Source organism: Anguilla rostrata, chromosome 10 (genome assembly GCF_018555375.3).
Source record: "Anguilla rostrata isolate EN2019 chromosome 10, ASM1855537v3, whole genome shotgun sequence".
Lineage (NCBI taxonomy): Eukaryota > Metazoa > Chordata > Actinopteri > Anguilliformes > Anguillidae > Anguilla > Anguilla rostrata.
In genome coordinates this window covers 17,021,155-17,037,616 of record NC_057942.1, presented here as the reverse complement: position 1 = coordinate 17,037,616, position 16,462 = coordinate 17,021,155, and the positions used below count along the sequence as shown (strand labels likewise).

The window sequence follows — 16,462 nt, the reverse complement described above, 5'->3', positions numbered from 1 at the left end:
ATGTGTTTGGGGTCATTGTCTTGCTGTAGGATGAAGTGCCAGCCTATGAGGTTGGAGGAATTTCTTGGTACATAGCCAGACAAAACCTGTCTGCTCACTTCCAAATTCTCCACACTGCTGCCATCCTCCATTACATCATCAATGAGGACTAGAGAGGCTGCCCTGGAAGCAGGTATACATGCCCAAGCCATGACGTTACCTCCTTAATATTTCACAGATGACGGAGTGCTTTGGGTCATGAGCTGTTTCTTCCTTTCTCCACACTTTTGGCTTTTCATTGTTTTGGTTTATTTTGGTCTCATCTGTCCATAAAACTTTCTTCCAGAAACCTCCTTGCTTGTCATTGACATTTTTGGCAAATTCTAATCTGGCATTCTGATTTTGCTGCTAATGAGAGGTTTGCATCTGATGGTGTAGCCTCTATAATTCTATAATTCTTGAAGTCTTCTGTGAATGGTGGCTTGTGACATTTTCACTCCTGCCCTCTGGAGGCTGCTGTTGATGTTGCTGACCATTGTATAACATATGCATGTATGTTCCATGAAATGAAAACTGATCATCTGTACTTTTGTCTCATATTCATCTTTGGATCTCAGATCTAAACATATTAAGTGTACAACAAAAATAACAAATTTCACTCTGCCATCCCAAACTTTTGGTGGGCACGGTATGTTCATATACCAGTGTATATACCATATGCCATTGTAATACCAGGTCGTCTAAAATCGAAAATATGGTTCATTGCATACAAATGAAAAGAAACAAATAAAAACAATTGCTGCATTAAAACGTAAATATCATCAAAAACTCCAGAAAGTGAAATTGACTTTAATTAGCCCAAATAGGTTTATAAATCAATTTAGGCTATGGGCGTTTTAAAGAACAGGCAGTACAGTGTCTTTTATATTATCTGCAGTCAATAAACAATGAATAGGCCTATTATGCTCGCGCGGCTATAAGGAACCGAACATAATTTTATTTATTTTTGACAGTCTGAATATTTTCAAAGTGTAAATTAATTGTTGCGTGTATCAATTAATGTCACAATGACGTCAAAAAGCGGTGAGTAGGCGGGGATTCGGGGCACTCTGGTGACTGAAGTGAGGCTACATTGAGCACAGAGGTAAGATAGTGAAGTGTTTAAGCTCTGCAACTTTCTGTCGCCATTGTCTCGCGATTCCTTTTCATGAAAATGTGATATAAACAGTAGGTTAATGGTCGGAAACAAACCTAAACAAAAAATGCGCCGGTGATCTTTCTGTAGGCTACGCCTTCCATTTCAAAGTACCCGCCCGTCCTCTACTTCAAAAACTCTACACTATTGTGTATGTGCCTGGTTGCGCCGAATACTTGAATGGAAAAATCCCAGTGCTGCCCTCAGAACGCATTTCCAGATATAAAAATCTTATGTGTGCCGTTTTATACCAGCATTGGGCTTCGTGTGCTGCTACTTTGCAGTTACTGAACAGAAAGGGTGGAACGTTCCAGTTCTGTACTTTTATCTGAACCGCACCGAAAGGAATGCAGTTCCAACGGTGAAACATTCGTACATTACGTTGACACGCATTTTATTATAAAGCTATCTTACGGCATCGGTTCTGTACTTGACTATTTCCAAACTCTAGTGGCTGCTGTAGGTATCTTGCGTGCAGGCCTACTCAGTTTAATTGTCACTCGGTGTTGATTTTATTTAGGCTATTTGTCTTCTGCAGTCCCCGCCCCACAGGATATCATGCGTTTCGGCCACACTATTTTGAATTTGAAGTTTCTGTAGGCAGTCGAGTTATGACTCAGTGGTGGCAGCCATTGTGGCTCTCCTGTCTGTTCTGAAAAACAGTAAACTGACCTCATTCCTCATTAGACTTAAGTTCATTTCGATCCACTGCTACAATTTATCAGGAAATGTCATGCTTCGTAGCTGTTATCGTAGGAAACTGTTGGCATTCAAACGAGGAAGCCTCAAGCAAGTCTCGTATTAAATTGTGTGATTTTATTAGTTGGTCGTATAACATAGGCTGCATTTTATGATATTCACGTAAACAAATGGATTTAATGTAAACTAATTACTTTTCTTGGATTGTAATACTGGTTTGGATTTTCCTATTAAAATATCCACAAACCACTGCAATGAGCACACAGAGTAGAATGGTTTTATATTATTAAGCTAAATTGTAACTGGAAAATACTGCATGTCTAGTCGATCCAACACATCCCGTAGGCTATATTTGAGGTCTAATAAGATATTTTAGCAGCTGTGTGGAAGTGTAATGGTTGTACATAATGTGACGTGCGTTCCTTGACGGTTGGTTCCATATAATTATGCACTAGCCAGTTATTTTGCAACAGATGGCGCTCAAGAGTCAAGAGAGCAAAAGCACTCCTCGAGGACTTATTTACGGGGACTCTCCGCCAAATCTTGACTCTCATGGAAGCCCTTGGTTTAATCAACTACCATTGTGGGCCTCTACAGGCTTGCCAATTTCATTGAAGTGGACAATTCTGAGAAATGGAAAATAGGCACTTGAAATATAGATACCGAAACTGAATTACACCATGCGTTTTTGAAAATTCGCCTTTAATTGTTGGTTATTCTAAGGAGCTGTTGTATTTTCTGACTAACTTTGTTTTTATGTTAATGCATGCCTGAAAGAGTTTTTAAAGTTTACATCCTATAAATGTTCAAAATTATTGAGCAACCTGGTGAATGCTGGACCCTGGGGATTATTTATGTCATTGATTTGGTAGAGAAGATGTAGTCTTTCACAGAGGGATATCTGAATGATTATGCCATCACTATTTTGGCTAAAGGCAGCCTCTGGCTGTGGTGTTGAAATTATTTGAACCACCATTAAAACTGACATCCACCAAGTACTGAGGCCAAGTATGTATACTTTTGACTGTGCTTACACAAGGTATCATGGATTGTGTTATAAATAAATGTACATTTTGTTTTACAATTGTCAATTTATGAGGTTTGTGCCAGGTCTATATAATTTGAATTTACACACCTTAAAACAGGATTGTATTCAGGATTCAAGAAGAATGCAAGCAAGCTGCTATACATGTAGCTAACTTTAAAACAGTCAGAGACAACCTTATCTTCTGAGACTTGGTTTGGATGTTGGACCCTGAAGAAATCAAAACAAAAGCCTGAATAATTACATTCATAAGACTGTGCTCTAAAACACTGACTGGAAGAAAGAATACAGACAGGAGTGACCTGATTGACATGCCATCCATAGCCCCCTTTAGCCCTCTCCAGGGACGAGCACGGCTGACACGATGTTGGAAGCCATGAGTGCTTGTTGTCCCTTCTACTCTCTCCCAGCTTGTCTGGCTGTACTGAGCATGCTCAGTACTACTGCCGCTGCCCCTAGTGGAAGCAGGAAGTAGCATGCATTGCAGTGGAGTCGGGCCTTTGGACTGGAGGGAAGCATGGTGCAGGCCTGCCGCTGAAAGAAAGGCCCTTCAGCTGGCTAAGGTATGGCAGAGTACGGGGTTGGGATCCAGAGAGAGAGAAATAGGGAGAGATAGAAACAGAGTTAATCCTGCAAGGACTAGACAGTGTGTGTGGTGTCATTTCTGTGCTTTTTGTATCTGTTTGGTTCATGTTGTCCTGTTTCTTTCAACATGCATTCTGGAATGCATTCTTGTCTGCAAACCTGTTGTTTTTTTGCTGCCAGATGATCTCACGTTGTGTTTGCTTTTTAGCTGGCGGGTTTCCCACGTGCACCATAATGACTGCCAGGCTGAGCCATTTTTGTTTGTCTTTTCCCGAGCTGTAAGCAAGCAAGCAGGCAGGATGTGGACTCCACAGGCAGTGTCAGCTGAAGGAATGTCAAGGAGTTTCTCTAATGTAACTCCAATGAGAAGGCAAAAGCTGTCTATGAGTGAGAATGCAGAGCAAATCAAATGGCTTCTGTGGCAGTATTTTCCCTTATGTTTTGAGCTATTTCCAGGACTGTTGTTTGCCATCTGTGAAATAATTAATCTAATTTGAAGGATAAACCCAAAAAATACTTAAGATGGTTTATAGAGTCTGTTGCATTGCTGTTAATTTATTCACCTGGAATGTGTTGTTAAATACCTGGATGGCACCGAGCGTACACAGCAGGTACTGTACGTACTGTTGTTATAATATTGGGCTTCTCCTAACTGTCCAGTCTATTGGTTGTTAAGCATATTTTTTGCTTCTGATTTTGCAGATGCCCTGTATATTGCTATTGTGAAAAACTGCCTTCAGGTCAAAAGGCTCCCATAAGGAGCTTTGCTTATTTACTGTAGCAGTAACTAAGAACATATTTATATTGTTCTACTGTACTTATGTATTTACATTGGGCAAGTGCCTTCCTGCACTGTTATATAATTACCTTCACATACTAATCTCCATATGAGCCATGGAGGAGAGCATCCTCAGTCGGGGACAATGAAGGAACCTAATGAGCATTTATTGGAAGCTTTTTTTCCCATTAAGATTGACAGGGAAAATATCAATATTATAAAATATTAATCATTATGATTAATCTGGCATCCCCAAATCCTACTTCCGTTTCTACAACCAATGAACATTCATTCATTTTACCTGAAAGGGAATATTCCTGGTGCGACTTTCTGAGAATGGTTTGTTGTCTTTCGTTTAAATGACCACCTTGGTGTCTCAATACTGTTTGTGGCTTTCACTTTCCAGTTTGTCCCTTTTGGCTTTCTCTTGGCTTTGGTGTGTACTGCCCCCTGAACTTTTAAGAGTGGGGGGTGCTTTGGGACGCTCACGCAAATTGCTCGAAAATCTGTTTTCCCGCTTGCTTGAGGTCAGGCTGGACTGCAGTTGGGGGTCATTCTGTGTGAAATCAACAGTTTGTGGTACAGGCCTGTTAAGCCTTTCTAAGACGTGTTGTGCACATTTTCAATGGTACGGACAAGGCAGTGAGATGTGTCTTTCAGTGGTATCGTGACTGTAGCGGCTTTTCACTGTTGGAACTGGAAGCGGGTGGAGCCCTGGAGTTGTGCTTTTCTGCTGGGACTCAACCAGGCATTGTGGTTAGTAGCCTGGTCAGCAGGAGGCAGATAGTGGCTTCCTTTTGTCTATGATTCATTTGTTTGCAGAGCCAGTGAGTTTGGATAGTCTATGAACACAGAGGAGTTTTTTTTTAACAGCCTTTTTTAGTATAGCTGTGCAGATTATGATAGGATGATGACTTTCAAATTTGTTTGGTCTTTTTTGGCTGGTCGTTTTTAAAAACACTTTTTCCTTTCCCTTCCCTTTTAAGGAAGGTCATTATATACAGCAGGAGTAGCCAACCCCGGTCCTGGGGAGCCGCAGGGTCTGCTGGTTCTTGTTTTCACCTTAAATGCAAGAACCACTTTAGATCCAAAAAACCATGTGAGGTGAGAGCTGTGTAAATGACCGCTTTGATTTAACAAATATGTGTTCAGTCACAACAAAAACTAGCAGACCCAGTGGCTCCCCAGGTCCTGCCTCTGACTTTGAGGGTGGGTTGGAGTGGGACAAGAATTGGAAAGGAGATCCACCCTTGGTTGTAAGTAGCTGGATCCAGATTGGGCAATTGCCTGTCATGTCTGATTGTAGTTAGCATATGGATAGGATATTTTCCCTTCCTATGGACTGAAAACAGTGCAGGTGTGTGCATATGCTCCACTGAAAGAAGATTTTGGCACCTAATGGAACCTGCTATTATCGCAGCAGTTAAGGCCATGCTGTTATTAAAACCTTTGAAAGCCATCTCATATGTGAAGATCACCGACCAGCAGCAAGATGGAACAGCCAACATTCTACGGGCAAAAGATACCATCCACAATCAGTTTGTGGACAAAGAGCTTCAAGTCCAGATTTATTTACTGACGATAGGATTTCTTTGTAAAACTGGTTCATACCACGGTTTTCGGTGGAACTGCCAGAGAAACATGATTGTTAGCCCTCTTCTGTGGAGGTGTTTCAACTGGAAATAATCACCGATCCTAACAGTGGAGTGCCATATTATTTTTAAAATCCTTGAATACATCCAACGGTTGACCTCATACCTTTGTCAGGGCCAAGAAAAGACAAGGTGGCAGACAAGAAATGGTGCACCAAGCAAGTGCCGTGGAGTTTTACCAACTGAAGTGCTGTTAGAAATATAGGAAGGGGAGAGATTGGAAACTCAATTAATGGTCTGTAAGTTTGACAAAGATTAGCTAGTTTGTAGCTTCAAGCACAAAATGCATGCTTGGGAAACTGCATTTTGTGCATTTTTACGAACACAGTTTGGGCAGCAAACAAATATCATTTAACAAATATGAATCCAAAGGAACATCTCTCACTTAAAGGACTTACCCAATGACGGTATGCTAGAAATTAAATACCAGACTTGAAAGAACCCTAATTAATGTCTCAGGTGTATTAAAGAACAGAAGAGTGACAGCAAATTATGTTCTTATGACCCCCCAATGGCCACCATTAGATGCCAGCATCTAAAAATAATCATTTGAACAGACTGAGGGGAAGAGGGAGTTAAAGCAGAGATTCCATTGAGCTGAAAATATGTAGAATTGTGGAGAGAAAAAATGTACATTACATGACATTTGTTTGTTAAGAAGCTAATTTAACATCCTTTTGTTTTTGTGTTAATTGTTTTTGTTTTTAAGCCATGAGTGTTGTAGTCTGATGCTAGAGACGCGATGATTGGACAATACCAGCTAAATTAAAGCAGGTCTCTGAAAGCAGTTATTTATGGAGTCTCTGAATCTCTTGAATGTGAATGAGACTATAAAGGAAGTGCTGTTTCAGCGCTGGTGGACAAAAGCTCATGTAGTGGAAATGAAGCTATCTTGAAGTTTATTGCTTTTGTCATGATTTCTCTGACAGTAGTCAATTTAAAGCAGAGAGCTTGTCATGCTCACGTCTGAGAGAGCAAGAGAACGAGCGCTAACTATAAAGGTGGAAATGCAGTTTGGCTGGCTGTGAAGACTGTGTGTCCTTTGTCAACTGCCTTTCTCTTCCTCAAAATGGCTGGGTATATTTTTTTCCTCCCTCTTCTTTATCAAGAACAGCAGGACTGCTACTGAGCATGCCCAGTGCCGTGTCAGAGAAGATTCTACAGAGGATTTGGTCATGTGACCTCAGCAACTGTGCATATGTGGAAACTAGACCGAAGACTGTGGAGCCTCGGTCTCTCTGGCTCTCTCTCTCTCTCTCCCCCCATTCTCATTCTATCAATGGAATACCACAGGCTAGACCAGGTACTACTATGCTGATAAAGAGCAGAACTAAAGTTTTTTTATTTTTATTTTTACTATTCACTTTTTTCTTCTTCATTTTAATTCTCTCTCTATAGAAGTTTGCAGATGGGAGTGGCCAGTTTCTCTAATGGTAATTTTTTCTTGGGGGTTTTTCCAGTTACTCATACATTTTTCAATACATTCAAATTCATGTGTTTTTATTGGACCAGATTGGATGGATGGATAATTGACACATGAAGGGATGGAAATATGGATTGATTGATTGCACTTGTTTTTTTCTGGTATGCTATAAAGGAACCTGGGGGGCTGTGCACATATGTGTAGTAGCAGGAGGACCTGCATGGCGTAATAAATGTTGCTACTTAGTACCTACACTTGTGTTGTTCCGAAGGGACTGATTCCTTTTTCAAATTTTTGTCCGGTGGATAACAGAGATTGGCAGACTTATTCAATTGCCTTTCTGGATTTTATATATATACTTTATCATGTGAACTCTGCAATTGTTTGTGCTTGGAGATTTATGAAAAGTGTTGGCCTTAATGGTCCCTTTTGGATGGTCAGTAACAAAGAGAGCATTAGGGTTGGGGTCATTTGTAATCAATCAATTCAGGAAACTAATACAAATTAAGTAATTAATTGAGAAATACCTGAGGAAAATGATTGGAATTTCAGTTAATTCACTGAATTTAGAACTGAAATGCTGTTGACCCCATCCTTGGTGGAAATCCTCATTTTATGACATCAAAAACAGAATTTAAAGTATCTTAAAAAGACTCGGGCCCTCTGGCTCCATTTGGGGAGACTGTTGGGACAGGTGAAATTGGAAATGCAATCTGATCACAGATTCACTGTCCCTGTCCCTGTCCCTGGAGTGAATGAATGGCCCTGAAGAGCTTGTCTGACTTTGTTCTTGAAGCCGGCACTCAAGACTTGTCTAAACACGATGTTGAACGGAGTGTTGGGGATCTCTAGTTCTTCGTTTCACTCATGGCTGGCTGTGTTCAGTGAGAGAGCAGACTTGGCCGTGTGTTCAGTAAGAGAGCAGACCTAGCAGTGTTCAGTAAAGGTGACGGGCTGTTTTCAGTGCTTGGGGGAGAGCTGTCTGTGTTCTGTTCGGAGGACAGTTTCTTTACTGGCTGTTGTTCTCTTGGCCTGCATTTCTGCGCTGAGCTTTAGTCCCCTTGTTTCCGGAATGTGGACTCAAAATGAGCCTGCCCAGGCAGGCCATGGTTTCTGTAAGATTCTCCTGTGTGTGATATAGCCTGGGCAGGGCTGACAGACAACACCATTAGCACATGTATTACATGGATTCTTATTAAATGCATTGCATATTCATATTTCTGTTTATTATTGATCAGTTCATATATGGAATTTGTGGTTTTAACGATACGAGCGTTGTGTGGCCACTGCAGGATGTGGGAGTGCTTTGGCTACTGTCTGACAGCTTTGCTGTTTGGGTTGAAGTCACGTGACTGGCCAAGGGGGTGTGGCTGCCTGGCTGACTTGGGGTGTAGCCCAGAGTCCCAGTTAACCAGCGACTCTCAGTCAGATCTCACACAGTCCCTGGTTATCTGGCCCAAAGGCAGATCTGGCCTGGAGTCGCTGGCTATCTGTGGTGTGCATATGGACAGAGGGACAGTGTGCGCTCTTGTTTTTTGTTGCCGGTATAGTTTAGATTGCCTTGATGCATGGGTAGTTGTAAAAAAAAAAAAAAAGGTTTTCTTTTTAAAATTGTTGTTTTAAAAAATGTTTTTAAAGTGTATTAATAATACATCCCCACATTTCAAGTTTTTTGGGGAATTGCGAAGGTTGGGTTGTTGAGAGGGGGGGTATGATTGGTGAGGGCTGTTGGAGCAAGGGGAAACGCTACCCTGCTCAACAGTGCTAGAGGCATCTCTCACTCTTCCTGTCAATGCTGTAGTATATCAGAGTAATGAAATAGTGTGTTTATGTGCCAGCCAAGGCCTGTTTCTTGACCTGAACTGTTCCAGCCAGGGGAAGTTCAATGAACATAAATGTTGGAGAAATGGAACTGAAATAGTTCTTTGGGCTGTTTTTGTTTCCGTGAATGCTACATGGTGCACTGTAACAGACCTGAAACAAAGCCACTTCCCCCTGCACGTCAGGAAGTTGGTTGCTGGGGAGGATACAGGGGGGATTGACATGGGCTGTGATCCACAGAAGTTCAGTCTGAAGCTGGTTGCTGGGGAGGATACGGGGGGATTGACATGGGCTGTGATCCACAGTGGTGTGTTTTGTGTGTGCTTTTTTTTTTTTTTAAGTTTTATTTAAAAGATTTTTGTAGGCTGCATCAGCTGAGCTCTTCCTGTATGGAATACATCCACGTGAGAGTGGAAATGAAGTTCCTCTCTCTCTCTCTGGCAGCTGTATTCAGATGTCTCCTGTGCAAACGAGTCAGGATGTTGTGACGCGGGTCTCCCTTGGTGCAGAGCGCTGTGGCAGCAGCAGCCAGGCCAGATCGGCAGACTGAACATCTGTTTGACCCAGAAATGTTGGTTTGCGACGGAGCGCAAATATTTTGAGCAACGGTCACGGAAGGGCCCTGGTGCGCGAGTGAGAAACGGAGAGCTTCTGGAGGCTCGAGACAGATGCTGTTTGAATAACTCACAGGGTGGGGGAGGGAGGTAAAGGGGTGACGGCACTGCAGCGATCATGTTTGTTTCTGGAAGAAGCTTTCCGCCCTGTGCAGCTCTTTCTGGGCAGAGAAATTGCAATGAACCCTTTTAATCACAAATATGTGATTAGAATGTTCTTAACTGAACATTGTACTGGTATTTGCAAGCAATGGAGTTCTAGAATACTGACTAGAAATTTTGCGAAAACATTCCGGAAACTACTATTGTAAGGGATGAGGAATCTAAATGCAATGGGTTCAAAGGGTTTAGGTAGAAAGAATCTGGTGTGGATGCCTGACCACGCGTCTAACCCATATTGTAACAATGTCCCTAGAGTACTCTGTAGTCCCTATAGCCCTGAAATAGTTTTAGTAGTAAAAGCAGAAATTCACCAACAGTTGGTGTTATTGAGTTATTTGAAATAATGATTGAGACTGTGATGTTTTTTAAAAAAACCAAGCTGCTTTGAAATCAGAGTGGCTGTAAGGTTTTCACCAAGACTTCACTTTTCATTGACTGGCTGTCAGAAATTCCCCAAACCTCAAGTCCCCCTGAGATGGTCATCCAATACCTGATGATCTTCATCTCAGGAAGTGGTAACTTTTATTTGGACATGCCTCCAGCAACTACTTGGAGGAATGTCTGAATTGCTATATTTCCACATCATGAATGCAATTCGCACATGACTAACACTGCTATTTAGTACAGTGTAATATTGAATGATGGCAACTTTTTTACAACATTACCAAGAATTTATTTATTTTTTACCTGAAATTCTAAAACATTAAAATGATGAAAACATGGAATGTGAACATGAAATATGGAAATATATATGTAAAATGTAACTTTCCCCCCAGTTGAACCCCTTTTCAAATCCCTTGGGTGGGGTCGTCCCAGTTAGGTAACCTGTTTTCTTAGTTCTGATGGGGCTTCTCAGTGCTGTCTGTTGAAGGGGGTAACTGCAGTGCATTGGGAAGGCCAGATGATGGGATTCTTTCTATCTCTTATACATCTCTAATGTTGAACCAAGGCAGGACAGAAACTCTCGAGAAAGCAGTAATATGCAGGGATTTTAGGATTCCTCCTGCGGTCTGTGCCTTGCCCCTGGCGTGGGGGCACCCCGGGGGCTCCCTCATTGGGCCCCCTCATACCCTCCTGCTCTTATAATGGCTGCACACGCTCATCAGCACAGAGCTCACTGAGCATGCTCAGTCCTCACCGTACAAGGAAACCAGCAGAGGGAGCAGCTGGGTCACATGACCAGAGCTGAATGCAAGCGGGGTGAGAAGGAAAGAGGCAACACGCTCTCTCTCTCTCTGTCTCTCGCTCTCTCTCTACAATGGAAGCCATCGAGAGGACACAGGTATGACGTTGCCTGGCATTCTGAAGCAGAATGGGGTACTTCAATGTCTGCTGTTAGACGGTGCTGTTAATGATCGATGTTTATAGTTTTGCTGCCTTTTGGAATAATCTTTCTCAAAGGTATAATCTGTATTTCTCTGCTGTTTTTTTCTTTTCCAAAGGTGCAATCTTGTGATTAAGCTCTGTGTGACTCATCTTCAAGAGTTCTTGACTACATGCCGGAAGTACAATAGCACCTACAGTCAAAGTCTCTTCACCTTTTTAAAGGAAAAATTAAGGCAGATGCTTGAAGTTGTCTTGCTTAGCTCAGCTACCAACAGAAACTACTGCAGAGTTTCCCTGAGGCCTGGATGTTGACAAGAGGTACAAAGGGCTTTGATGTTGTCGTAAGGAAATGCCATGGTATTCCCTAAAATAGCACATTGGCTGGGATTGAAGATTAAAACCAGGGGGATGGCAGCCAGTGGAAGAGGCTTGCTCTGCCTGTAGGCTTAGAAACTGGTAATGCATGAGCCCAAGGTTCTGGAGGCTGAAATGGAGAACGGAGTCTCTAATTGCAAGCTTTTGACGATTGTTGGCTTCATTTGGGGCTTATACCAAGAGCACTCTGAATGAATTTTAAGGCCCTTTCGCCCACCACCCTGCTCCTTACCCTAAACATGCTTCCAAACATAAGGGCATTGTAACTTTCATTTTGGGCTGAATACATGAAAAAGGCTAAGGGCAGGAGAAGGGACGGGAAAGGAATGTCAGGGAAAGTGCTGGAAGTGTCTAGTTGAGGATGCATGGGTCAAACATGGATCTGGAACCCAGATGTGTCAGAAGTGAATAACTGATTTCTGTTGTTGAGATTCTGGCATTCTAATTGAGAGTTAAATGGCTGTGAAAGGTATTAGCTGATTTAGAAAAAATCAGCTAATACCTTGAATGGAGGCCCAGGTGAACTGCAGGAAGAGATTTATTTGGTTTGTGGTGCAGGTGAGTTTAATATTTGTAAGGTGCTACAGGTAGGCTTGGAATCATAGGCTTGGGTAGTGGAAATAGTTATGATCACCTTGTCAAAAAACAACCAGACCATTGCTGTTTATTTACAAGCATAATATGCTATTTATCAATAGTGTGTGTATGTCAGAATTTGGGTAGTATTGTGTAATTTAGAAGTACTGAGTAATTGGATTGTGCACATTTTACACATTTAAAGAAAGCAAAGCTTTTTGCATGCACATATTCATAAATTTATAAAGGATTCTCTCATGATTCTTATACATAACTCACACACACATACACACACACACACACACACGAACATGCACACACAAACCTGTGGAAAGATCTAGCGTAGCGCCAGTAAACAGTTGTTATGAAATGGCTGATCTGCAGGCAGCTTCCTGTCCTTACTGAGCATGCTCTGCAGTCTGCCAGTAGGGGGAGTGCTGGTGCACACAGATTGCTTGTTTGTGTTGGTTTTCTCATGAAAAAAGTAGAAGACCTTACCTCTGTCTCCCTATCGTCACTGTTCTCTGACGTTCCTTAGTGAGTATTGATGATGTTATCCATACCCAATGATTGAGACTCCAGATTCATTGATGCATAGATATTTTCTTGCTTTAATGAAGTTAGAAACCAAGGTTTATCTAAAAGCACTGTAAGTGATTGATGTGTGCCCCGCACCTGTGATTAGAAACTTTAGGAGCAGAGCAAATGGTTGTGTTGAAAGTACTACATTAAATTGTATCTGTGGGTTGGAGGTCTGTCAATGAAAAACCATAATTGACCAGGCCTGTCACAGTCGTTCAGCCTCTGGAGCTGATATGTGTCGGATTGTGCGTGCTGGACCAAACCTGTAATGAGGGCAGTGTAGAGCGGCCTTCAGCTGAACTCATACTGGGCAGTGCTACAGCACAGTATAGCCCTGCATTTGGGGCCCTGGAAATCTCCTGCTAAGGTTTTCCATGTATGTTTATAGGATGTCTAGTGTGACATCCACTGCAGAGTAGCTCACGCTGCTTGAACCAGGATTACAGTGTATGAATGCGCTTCCCCGTCAAGCATCAAATCCTGGATTGGCAAGAAGACATCCCATCATGCAACAGGGACTTCTCTGGCCAATTAGCTGTGTTGTAAGCAGAGCCCCTTCTTGAAATGCTGGACAATGTTTCAGTGACAAGATGGACCAATAATGATGGACCAATGATGATAGACCAAAAATCAGGGTTACATTACATTTATTTGGCAGATGCTTTTATCCAAAGCAACGTACAGTAAGTGCATACCAAAGGTCATTGGAACAACTACAAAACACAGGTTCGATAAGGTACAATACTCGTTTCGTTTTGTAACAGTTATTCATAGCCATGAACACATTAAGTCCAGTTCACACAGTAAACGTTACTCTGACCTAACCTATGCTAAGTCAAACTAGGAGGCATGACAAGCTACAACATCAAGATAATGATACAAAGTACAATATAAGTGTTGGATGGAGGGTTAAAGATTTGTCTAAAATATATATTTTGGGGAGGATTTTCCTGGTGTACCGAGACAATAATAAGCACAAATGGGGTACAGTCTCTTTATAACTCCCAGGCCTTGACCCATGGATACCCTTGCTACAGAGGAATGGTTTCCACAGAGAGAACTCAGCAGTAGGCTTTCAGAGTTAGTGGAATGTCTTTGCTGCAGCCAGGCACTGGGCAGGGTAGCTGGTGAAAGCAGGGAGGAAGACGCTCTTGTTCAGGTTGGGTGAGCAAAGGTCACAGTGGCTTTCAGAAATATGCGTTTTCAAAACACAGGCCATGTTTTGACTTATTTTTGGCTGCGTTTTAAATGAACTGACATTATGAATGGTTAATATTTGTCTATTAGTAAATCAGACTAGGGCACAGTTCAGCAGTTTTATAAGTACATTCAATGACACCATGTCAGTAGACATGTTGCCGGTGACAGCCCTACACAAAATGCATGGATTTTTTCTCCGTTACCCTTTGGCTCCCCCCTAGACTGATTTGTACCCTAGGCAACCATCCTCACTACCTATGCCTACAGCCAGCTCTGATTCTTACCATGAACTGTGCTAAAATGGCACAGTTTAAGGTTGTGCTACTCTGCTTATAAGTACCGTTTCTGCTCCCCACAAGTTTCTCTGCATTGTTTCTTGACTGTGGTAGAAGAAGCCAAACATTGAAAACACAAAATGTTGGCTCTGCCAAGAACAGTGCATTCTAACGTTTAAATGCTATCTCTAACTGATTTTTTTTCTCTTGAGGTTACAGCTTGCTTTTGTGTTACAGTAAATAATGCCCAAATTGTCTGGCTTTAGATGTGAGTTTATGAAACACCTGGCTAGCCACAAATGCAAGCTGTTATTGCTTGATTATGTTAGCTAGATAGTTTATGGAATTGGTGAGAGCAGCACCCATCTTGTTGGCGTATTAGTAATATGAATTAACTAAAATGAACATGGTGGCAGCAATGAGATGGCCTATAAGCTATATTTGATAGTTAAGTTCTAAGTTGGAAGAAGCCATTTACTTTTTTCAAAAGTCTGCTGTATCAGACCTGTCTGCAGTAGAACATGGGGGATGTAACACAGCAATATCTCCCTCTACCCTGTCAATCAACATAAATGTTTACCAGCCTGCTGCGTCATGACCAAACTACCACACTGTGGAGGTTCAAATTCACTATGGGCCATCACTATTGTGATCTTGAGAAGGATATTTCCCCTGAATATGGCATCGCCCTTATACAATGCCAGGGCTTTTGGATACAGCTTCATTTATCCACACAATAAAGCCTTGAACCTAGTTAATTAATTTTTCTTCATCTTCTACTTCTCCCAAATTTCCCTGCTGATGACATTGTCAGAAATTTCCAGTTTTTTGTCTCGTTAATGAGCTTCACACCAACAGCCAGTTCCATCATCCAATAACAACACCTCTTTGTCAGCCAGTTGAAGAATACATGGATGACATTATGCTTGTGGAAATTCAAGGGTTTGGACAGGATATAAATAAGTTATTTTGTAATTGGATACTCTCTTTTCTTTCTCTCTTTTTTATTGTTGGGGTGGTGCAGCAGCACCGTTTTGCTGAGCAGAAATGACAGTTGGCTGAGTTCAGTGAAGTGTTCATCAAATGTTTATTTTATTTGAACAGTTGCCATTAAATTTTCCCTCATCAATGGCAATCATATTACACTGCCTCCATGCAATTATTACAGAACACTGGTAATCACATATTCTCCTCTGAACAGGCACGAACAGAGACTGTTGAGATCTCTCCATGCCCATGCTGGTGATGTGCAATGCCTTGCATTCATTTGATTATGGATCAAAGTTGTTCCACACATAAATTTTAGTACTGAACCACATGACCTGTGTGAAATTGTTCCAATGATTATTTCCCAAAATTTCCCTTTATATTATTATGTGCAGTGATTATGTCCTATAATTTTAGATGGCAGGAATGCTGACATAAATGTTTCTGCCAGTAACCTAGCTTTGCTCTCATTTGTGTGCCTCAGGTCAGTGTGTTGGTCTAGTGTTGCTATCTTGTATTCAGGAATTTTGGGATATTTTAAACAGGAATTTTAACATAGGCTGCCCATGGGGACAATAATATTGTAGAAATTAATTAAGGACTCCTGAGTTCTTTAATTATCGGAGTTTTTAATTTATGTAGGCCTAGTATTGTACACATCCTTGTCCTGTTTTGGCTAACATTTTCGAAAACCTAGAGTCAAAATGCTATTGCTTTTACAGCTATATACCTGTGAGAAACTGATTTAAATTTCATAATGAAATTTATATCATATAGCATTCAAACGCTGCAACATGTTGTCGGGCTATGATAGGTAGTGACTATAAGGAAGATGGTAAAGTGCCAGATTATATTTGTGCATTCCTGTATATGTATGTCAGGATTTTTCCTGGCTCAAAATATGGCTTAGGTGGTGACTTTGCGTGACCGTGACTGCGGTCGGTTTGGCGCTACTGTCAACTCAATGCGTTGTCTCGGCTAGCTAGATTTAGCTACATTTAGTATGTAAAGTTCTGTGAAGTCTGCAAGTGGTAACCACAATGCATTGAGATGTAGGCTACAAAAATGAAACGCATAGCAAAATTGAAAATGGGAACAATTTAAATATTTATTGAATATAGGCAAAAGCAGTGTAGGTTAAAATCATACTATACAAGATTTTTTTTTTAGCCTTGCCTTGGTCCAGTA

At 41.5% G+C, this 16,462-nt stretch overlaps 1 protein-coding gene across 5 annotated transcripts in view; it reads left to right on the top strand.

Moving 5' to 3' along the window:
- Nucleotides 1-1,057: 1,057 nt before the first annotated feature.
- Nucleotides 1,058-16,462, top strand: part of ehmt1a (euchromatic histone-lysine N-methyltransferase 1a) — a 44,106-nt gene continuing 28,701 nt past the window's right edge. The window contains exons 1-2 of one of the 5 annotated variants that reach the window (XM_064354487.1): nt 3,397-3,481; nt 11,396-11,597. The gene's annotated coding sequence lies outside the window, so the exon portion shown is untranslated. Of the gene's footprint in view, nt 1,124-3,334; nt 3,482-7,120; nt 7,237-11,088; nt 11,236-11,395; nt 11,598-16,462 lie in introns of those variants that run through there. The other 4 variants (XM_064354485.1, XM_064354488.1, XM_064354486.1 and 1 more) reach the window with 4 other exon arrangements.